Source organism: Myotis daubentonii, chromosome Y, assembly GCF_963259705.1.
Source record: "Myotis daubentonii chromosome Y, mMyoDau2.1, whole genome shotgun sequence".
Classification (NCBI taxonomy): domain Eukaryota; kingdom Metazoa; phylum Chordata; class Mammalia; order Chiroptera; family Vespertilionidae; genus Myotis; species Myotis daubentonii.
The window spans coordinates 7,054,419-7,062,467 of record NC_081862.1 but is presented as its reverse complement, the minus strand read 5'-3'; the positions used below and the strand labels follow the sequence as shown (position 1 = coordinate 7,062,467).

The 8,049-nt window shown below is 52.8% G+C and overlaps 1 pseudogene; it reads right to left on the bottom strand.

The window, feature by feature from the left end:
* Nucleotides 1–1,107: 1,107 nt before the first annotated feature.
* On the bottom strand, nucleotides 1,108–7,819 carry LOC132225640 (testis-specific Y-encoded protein 2-like; annotated as a pseudogene).
* Between the last annotated feature and the right edge of the window lie 230 nt (nucleotides 7,820–8,049).

The window sequence follows — 8,049 nt, the reverse complement described above, 5'->3', positions numbered from 1 at the left end:
TACAATGTTGTTTCATAAGTGTGGATTTAAATTACAATGTACATAAATGTTTAAATTTTACATATTGTATTGTTAAAATATTCAGAATATAAACACAACCAACAGAGGCAAGACACTGGGAGTGGGTGACGAGAACAAGTGACTAGGGATAGGGAGGCCAGGGGGAGGTCAGTAGAAAAAAAGAAAGAGACATACATATTACTTTTTGTAAAACCTTAAACACTAACATTACAGAAAATTTTCAGAAGAAAGTGTTCTGCAACATGGGATTTCTTGTCTGATTTTACTACAAACACATAAAAGCAATCTCCTTGGATGGTGAGTTATATTCATGGCCCTAAACTTCCCAGGGTGTCTATGACCATAAGTGCATAAAGTCTTTGAAGTGAATTGCATACAAAATGAAGCAGTGTGTTATTTCGTCATGGCATGCTGCCCTGTTTTCCAGTTAGGGAGGGTGAACAAATGAGGTATTCTCCTTGGGAAACCTAAAGGGATAAAAGGATTGAAGAACCTCTGACAAGGCTGCAAAACAAGGATTCCTCCAGCTCTGTGACCCACACTTTGCACCCTAAGATAATGATAAGGAGCAGGCCTCTCCCACTGGCCCCAGAAGGAGGAGGAGACCTTGGGGAAATAGGAGATGGCGGTGAGCAGCAATAGAGCAATGTGGCCTGGCAGCACAGCAGCATAGGCCTCAGCATGAGTAAGATTCGCAGACACGAGTATAGGAAGAACATGTCATGCCAGCACCTGTTGAGGGGCAGCTGGCAAGGCCTGAAGGTGCTGTGGGCGGCCTAGTGGGAGAGTTCAGAGGAGTGGCTCACACAATCTGCATTTACTCTGAATGACAGTGGACATGCACACTCCCTCCTCCTGACTAAGCTCCCCTGCCTCAGCTGGAATTGCACTGCCCTTGTTGTGCTTGTAGTTCCTGTCTCAGGCACACACCCTGAGTCCCTGGTGTCACAGGCTGTATCCCTCCGATCATCCAATTGTCCCTGTGAGAGAAAAGTAATGGCCCAGGAACCTGGCAGCACACCAGGGGAGAGCCCAGGTTGCCCCTCCTCACCTGCCCTGTCCACTCACTGGGGGCCATCGTCCTCTCTAGTTCTTTAGGGGATTGAGCCACAGGTCCTTGCTGATGATCTGGTAGGGCAAACGAGACCACAGGGACCTGAATAGAAACCCAAGCAGCAGGCAGACAGAGGAAGCTGTATGCTGGCATGGCCAGTGACATCCCACCTCAGCAATCCTGCCAGATCCTGCCACAGTGTGGTCAGAGAACCAGTAGAAGAAGCTGGCGTTGCTGTCTTGGTGCCTGTGGCTGTAGACTTCTCATTCACAATGTTGGTAACACTGAATGGGAGTGGCACGGGACACCCTGTATCCTGCAGGAGAGGGGTATGTGAAGCTGGGCACATCGCCTTCCATCCCTGCCCACCACCAGCTGCAGCCCATGCAGGGAGCCTCCTCTTACCTGTGAGGGTGATGAGATACTCCTTTACAATCACATGGTTGTGGCAGTAGGGGTTGCTGCGAAAGTACATGCTAATGGTGCAGCAACCCCAGTGATGCCTGACTTCCCTCACCTGCAGAAGGAAAGTGGATCCAGGGAGTGAAATCGTAGCCCAGTGATTCTGCATGTAGCTGTTTTCAGAGACAGGCCACTTCCTCACCTGCCCTACACCACTCCTTGGAGCAGGTGGACTGACCTTCAAATTGATCATGTGGCCAAGGATGTTTTCATCTTGGACCCTGATCATTGCCGACAGCTCTGGGTGGTTGACAAATTGCTTTGGGTCAAGCAACCTGCTCCCTGGGAGCTGGGCATGGACTAGCTAGAAAGAGCAGCCTGGCCTGGCCTCTCCTTCCCTAAGGCCAATCCTTGTCTATAAAAGGCAGAAAGGGGCACAGCACCACTCTGTTTCCTGACAGACCCTCATGCCCACCAGACTGTGTTGTGCTGAGGGCTTGACAGCTACACATTACACATTCCTGCTTCTGACTGAGGAACTGGACATACAGATGGCCTGCAGGGCAGCGTTAGTTAGTCCCAGAAGAGACCGTGGAACACAGCCCTGTCTGTGGGCATCAGCCCCTGGTGTATGTGTGCCTCTGCATTGGAGCTCTGCCCCTGGACCCCCTGGTACCACTTCTATAGTGCCTGTATACAACAGAGGCTGTCTCCAGGATGCTGGGCCAGACCAGGGCGCACTGCCCCTAGCTTGTCCTCAATGTTCTTTTCTATGGGAACCATCCCCACTTACACCATTCTCCTGCACTGTCCCATGCTCCATGTGATCATGCTCCTCTTCCCTCAAGGATACAGCTGTGATGGAGAACCCAAGGATGGGCCGTATATTGAGGCTTCTCTCTTCAAAATAGGGCTTGAGCCTCTGCCGAGTCCTGCACCTGAGCCGAGAGAAGGCCCTGCTGGCTTGCTCATTCATGGGCTCCATCTCCAATTGGAGGGCCTGGAGCAACTCCAGAGGGGACCAGGTGAACTTGGCCCCGGGCCTTGACTGGGCCTGCTCCTGCTGCACTGGCTCCTCTTCTTCTGGCTTTGCTTTGGCCTTGGACTGAGGCTCCACCTCTCCCACCTGTTCCACTGCCTCCATGGTGCACTTCCCCTCCACCTGCAGGACAAACTGCTCCCCTGCAATTAATTGCTCCTCCATCCAACCCTCCTCCTGGTGGTCACACCCTTGCAGGTCACCTGGAGCCTGTGCCTCCAGCATCAGCTCTTCACTCACCACCTCCTCCTGCCTCCCCACCTGCAGATGTGGGAAAACCTCCTCCCCTGCCCACATGGCCTGCCATGGCACCACCTGCAGAAGGCTCTCTGTCCACGGGACAAACTGAGCCTGTGCCTGGAACTCCTCCCCCAGGCCCTCCTTTTCTTCCCCTTGCTCCTCACTCTGGGTTCCCTGCTGCACCTCACTCTCCTCTCCCTGCACACATGGCCCTGAAGTCACCCAGTCCTCCCCTGCCCCCCACTCAAGATCTAGCCAAACCTCCTGGCCTGTGTCCAACCTCAGCTCCAGGGTCTCAGCCTCCCCCACCTGCATGAAGTCCTCCCACTCCAGCCCCAAAGCTGCCCTCTGAACCTCCTGTGCCCTTGTGTCCTGGGTATCACCACTTTCCTGCACCGAGGTGAAGCTAAAACCCTCCTGGGCCATACTTCTTGCCCTGTCCTTCCTGGTGCAAAGGCCCTGGGGTGCACTGTGTATCCTCAGTCGCCCTGCAGCTGAAGGCCCCCTAGTGGAACTGAGAGGAAGCGCGCTGCCCCCAGGAGCCCCTCAGTCTTCCAACACAGCCTGACTCTGGATGCCCCCTGGCTCTGAGACTGGTGCTGTGAAGGAGCAGGTGGTGCAGAGCCTGCTGAGTCCAGTCAAGGCGCTTGCTCACTGGTGCATGCATCCAGGCCCTGGTGTGCTGAGTTGGTGCACACTGGGCTCATGCACAGGCGCTGGTCATGTGAACATGTGGTACAGAAGGCACCTGGCCAGGCACAGCCTGCAGTCTCTGGATGTGCTCCTGAAAAGTCTCCAATTAAGGGCAGGGTAGTGGGTGTCACCCTGCACAACCCCGCCCCTCAGTCACAGCCCTGTTGTATGAACCTGGCGCCTGCAGCCCAAGGTTCCTGAGGAAGCCCACCCACTTTCACACACCAAAATCCTCCCCAAAAGCTGAGTTTGAAAACTGGAATGGAGAAAGGCACGCCAGTCCCCCAATTTAACAAAAGGCAAGTTTTGTTCATGTGATTGCCTCCTTTGGGAATGGGTTTCTTGTTTCATTCTTTCTTGACAGCAAAAGAAACTTTGTTCTGTTGAGGTTTCCCCCCTCTAGAATGTTCTGATTGGCTTATGCGGTTGCCTGTGTATGAGGAAGGCTTTGGTCTACTGACATAGTTTTGACCTTTTCCCTTTCCCAAGTGCAACCCATGCAGGGTGCTGCAGTGTGCACCTGCCTCCATACACCCCAGGCCTTAGCACCCTCCCTGGTGTGTAACTCCTCTCCTCTGCCCCATACCCCTGTTCACTTCCTTGCAAGCCTGCCCCACACAGGGAGGGTGGCTCTACCTGTAAACTTTCACATTCACAGGACAGGCCCATCGCTTCTGGTGAGCAGTGCCTCCATCTTGAAAAGGCCAGCTGTCTTCTGTCTGACCATGGCATGTCTATGTGAGTGACCGCCCAAGCCAAGGGAGTTGAGAGCCTAAGGGTCAAGATCTAAAGTCTGCCCCCTGCACTCCTGTAGTGTACAAGGTCCCTGTGCCCTGGCCAAATTATAATACTTGTCACCAGAAGTCAGCCATTCTTCCTTCCTCCTCCCAGACAACACCCTGAGAGAAGGGAATAACATCAGAAGGCCTTCTGAGGCATAGTGTCTCCTCTTCTGTAGCCCTGCCTCTTTCCAGGCAGGCTGAAATGCTGGAGATGCTGCTCCTACAGGCCCTTGTGAGGTCTTTGCCCAATACTATTACATTTCCCTGCTACCAACAACGCAGAGTCAGCAACACCTTGCAATCTTCTTTATGGTTCTTTCAGTGACACTCATGTTAGGCAGCATATGCTCTTTGCCTCTTCCTCAGGCGATCCTTTTCTCCTCTTTTCCTCCTGTTAAAGGGAATGGACAGAATCCCTCAGCCAACCTTGGTGTGTGCCCGTTCACCACATCGTTTCTGTCCTTCGGGGCCATATTTGATGTTCTGCTCCATCTCCTCTGAATCTGGAGTGTCCCCTTCTATACACACACACCCACATTCACAGACACTGGCATGCGCCTGAAGGTGTGTTGGGCCCCTCTGAAGCACATGACCACAGTCAGTACACCGTGCCTTTTCCTGGCCTGTTTAACTTTCCTACCCAAGGACTTCAATAGTCTCGTCCAGATCCTGCTGCCATTGCCAACATTGTGGGCTCAGCTCAGAAGAACTGAGCGGTGGGTATAAAAACTGAAAGAAATGTGAATTAGAGGCACTGAAAACGGGTAAGGCATGGGAAGGTAGGACTACGCTGGAGTGGCAAGAGGCCTAAGTGGGTGGCGAAAGCACCGACAACAGGATTGCAGAAACATGATTGAAGAACCATGTTTGTTGCCCAGGGCCCTAGGCCAGTCATCCTGAAAGCCATGGTACTTACAGCGCCCCCATCTTCTTACATTCTGTGGGCACCGGGACTCCCAGTTTCCCTTTGCTGCTCTCACACACATTCCTGGTGCACTAGGGTACCTCCAATTTACCCAGGCCTGGTTTTCCACATTTACTTTTCTAAGGAGATTCACAGGGGCAACTACTCACCTTTTCATGCCCAGCAGGAGGGCTCCTCCTCTCCAACAGGTCCCCTCTGCAGCTCCCTCCTCTGGGTCCTGCGTCTACGGGGTAGTACTGCAGAGGATTGGGCCACAGGTCCTCCCTGATGATCTGGGAAGGAACACAGTGCAGAGGGGGACAAGACCAGTCTGCTAGTCTGCTTTTCACACACGTGGGGCTTCCACCATCACATTTTCTGACAGTGGCCAGAGCAGTATCAATCATCTCAGCAATCTTACCTGACCCGGGCAGGGTATGTTCAGACAACCAGTTGAAGAAGCTGACGCTGCTTGTATCTTGCCGGCGGCTGGGGGCTCCATGTTTATAATCCCAGAACCAGAGGATTGGAGTGGAACTAGGGGCCCTGTACCCTGCAGGAAGGAAGTTGGAAGGCTGGATTCCCATCGGTCCAATGTCCACACCCACCCACCATTTTCCTGCTCTTCCAAAGGCCCATCCTGGGAACTGTCACTCACCTGCAAGGCTGACATCATATTGCTTAATGATCAGGTCGTTCAGGAAGTAGGGGTTGCTCTGGAAGAAACACATAAACCTGCAGCGGTATTTGGGAAGGCTCACTTCCTTCACCTGCCAAGAGATGCAACTAGTAAAGTGTCTTGTCTGCCAGCTTCTGGAGTGAGCCTGCCTGCAGGAATCACCCACCTCCCCTCCCTTTTTTCTCCTCGGACATGTCCCACTGGGTGCCAAAGCCCTCATCCCAGGCTCCACTCTGTCTCCCAGTCTGACCTCCACATTGATCAAGTAGTTCAGCAGGTCTTCATCTTCGTCAGTGATGAAGGCTGATATCTGCAGTGGTTCCGGATCTGCTTTTGGTCAAGGAGCTCTCAGAGGCTGTGAAAGGAAATGGGCAGCTAAAAGCCACGGAGCCAGCCTGGGGGCATATGAGAGTTGGCCTTGGATGGCAGACATTGCCCCTGTTCCAACCTCCTCACCACCTACCTTTCTTCACACATGCTCACAACAATGGTACCTGTGGGTTCATGTTCACCTGAGCATGAACGTGCCCTAACAATCGGAGGGTTCATTTCCAGACATGTTCTGAGACCTCCCTGTCCTTTGTGTGCCTGTGCAGATGACACAGTGCTTAGGGCAGCGGTTCTCAACCTGTGGGTCACGAACAATGAAAATACAGCCTGTCTATCAGATATTTACATTATGATTCATAACAGTAGCAACATTACAGTGATGAAGTAGCAATGAAAATAATGTTAGGGTTGGGGGTCACTACAACATGAGGAACTGTATTAAAGGGTCATGGCATTAGGATGGCTGAGAATCACTGGCTTAGGGTGTCTGCATGTACTCTGGCCTTGTCCCTTGGGATTGCCTACACGAAATGTAAGCTCTCCAGAAACAGTGGCAGCACACATCTTCTAGAGGTCCGTGTGGGTCACAAAGGCTGCATTCCGGGTTGGAAATAAGCCTTTTATTGCACACGAGTTGCAATAAAAGGGTGTGTGTGTTTGTGTGTGTGTGTCTGTGTGTGTGTGTGTGTGTGTGTGTGTGTGTGTGTGTGTGTGTGTGTGTACCTCTGCTACTTTGTGTATAACTGTGTGTGTGTCTGTGGAAAGAGGGAGGAAGCCTGCCTGGAATTCCTATGAGCATCTGATGTGTTGAGAGAGGACACTGGAAGCATTCGCCTTAAACCTGGCTAAAATGAGCTGAGTGTTTAAACGGAGCTTTTTTTAAAATATATTTTATTGATTTTTTACAGAGAGGAAGGGAGAGGGATAGAGAGTTAGAAACATCAGTGAGAGAGAAACATCAATCAGCTTCCTCCTGCACATCTCCTACTGGGGATGTGCCCACAACCCAGGTATATGCCCTTGACCGGAATCAACCTGGGACCTTTCAGTCCGCAGGCCGACGCTCTATCCACTGAGCCAAACCGGTTTCGGCTACACTGAACTTTTTGGTCAAAAAGAAAGAAACTAAAAACACTACCCCCAAGGATCTTTCCACTGCCCAGAAAAGGTGTCCTTCCACTATCTGATTGTGGTTTGGTACTTTGTGCCCATCCTTCCTGACCTGACACCTAGAAGCCGGCCCTCGCTTTGCCCAGTGCTGTGCCACTGGGGAGGGGAGGCCCTTTCCTCTGTCCTCCTCCCCTTCACCTTCTCCTGGCTCCTCCTCCACTTACTCCCTGTGGTCTTTGTCAGCAGTGAAGCCCGAAGGATACAGCTCAGGCAAGGATACAACTTAGGCCCAGAAGTTGGGGTTGCACTGGATGATGGCCCTTCTGCACTCAAGAATGGGCTTTCTACGCCAAGAAGTCTTGTGCTTCACCTGAACGTAGGCCCTGCTGGCTCGGGCACTCTCAGTGCTCAGCTGGACCTGAAGGGCCGCCAGCACATCCAGTGTGGGCCGGGTGCATGTCCCACTGGGCCCTGGCTCTGCTCACTGCTCCTCAGGCTTCGCCTCTGCTTCTACCTGGGACTCCGCCTCCTCTGCACTCATTTTGTCCCCAGCCTCAGCTTCCATCACTTGGGAGAGAAGGCCCACGTCCAGTAGCTGCTCCGCCCCAGCAGCACCTGGGCCCTCGCCTCCTAGGGCCTTGGTTTCTGCACAGCGTCATGCTTAACGTGGAGGTTACCTTGCCACCCCTCCTGCCCTGGCCTGCGTGGTCCCTCCCATGCCCCGCCCTGCACTGGTACACAAGAGCTCCTGTGTTCACCAGAAGGGCCCTTGCAGGTACACTTCTGACACAGAAA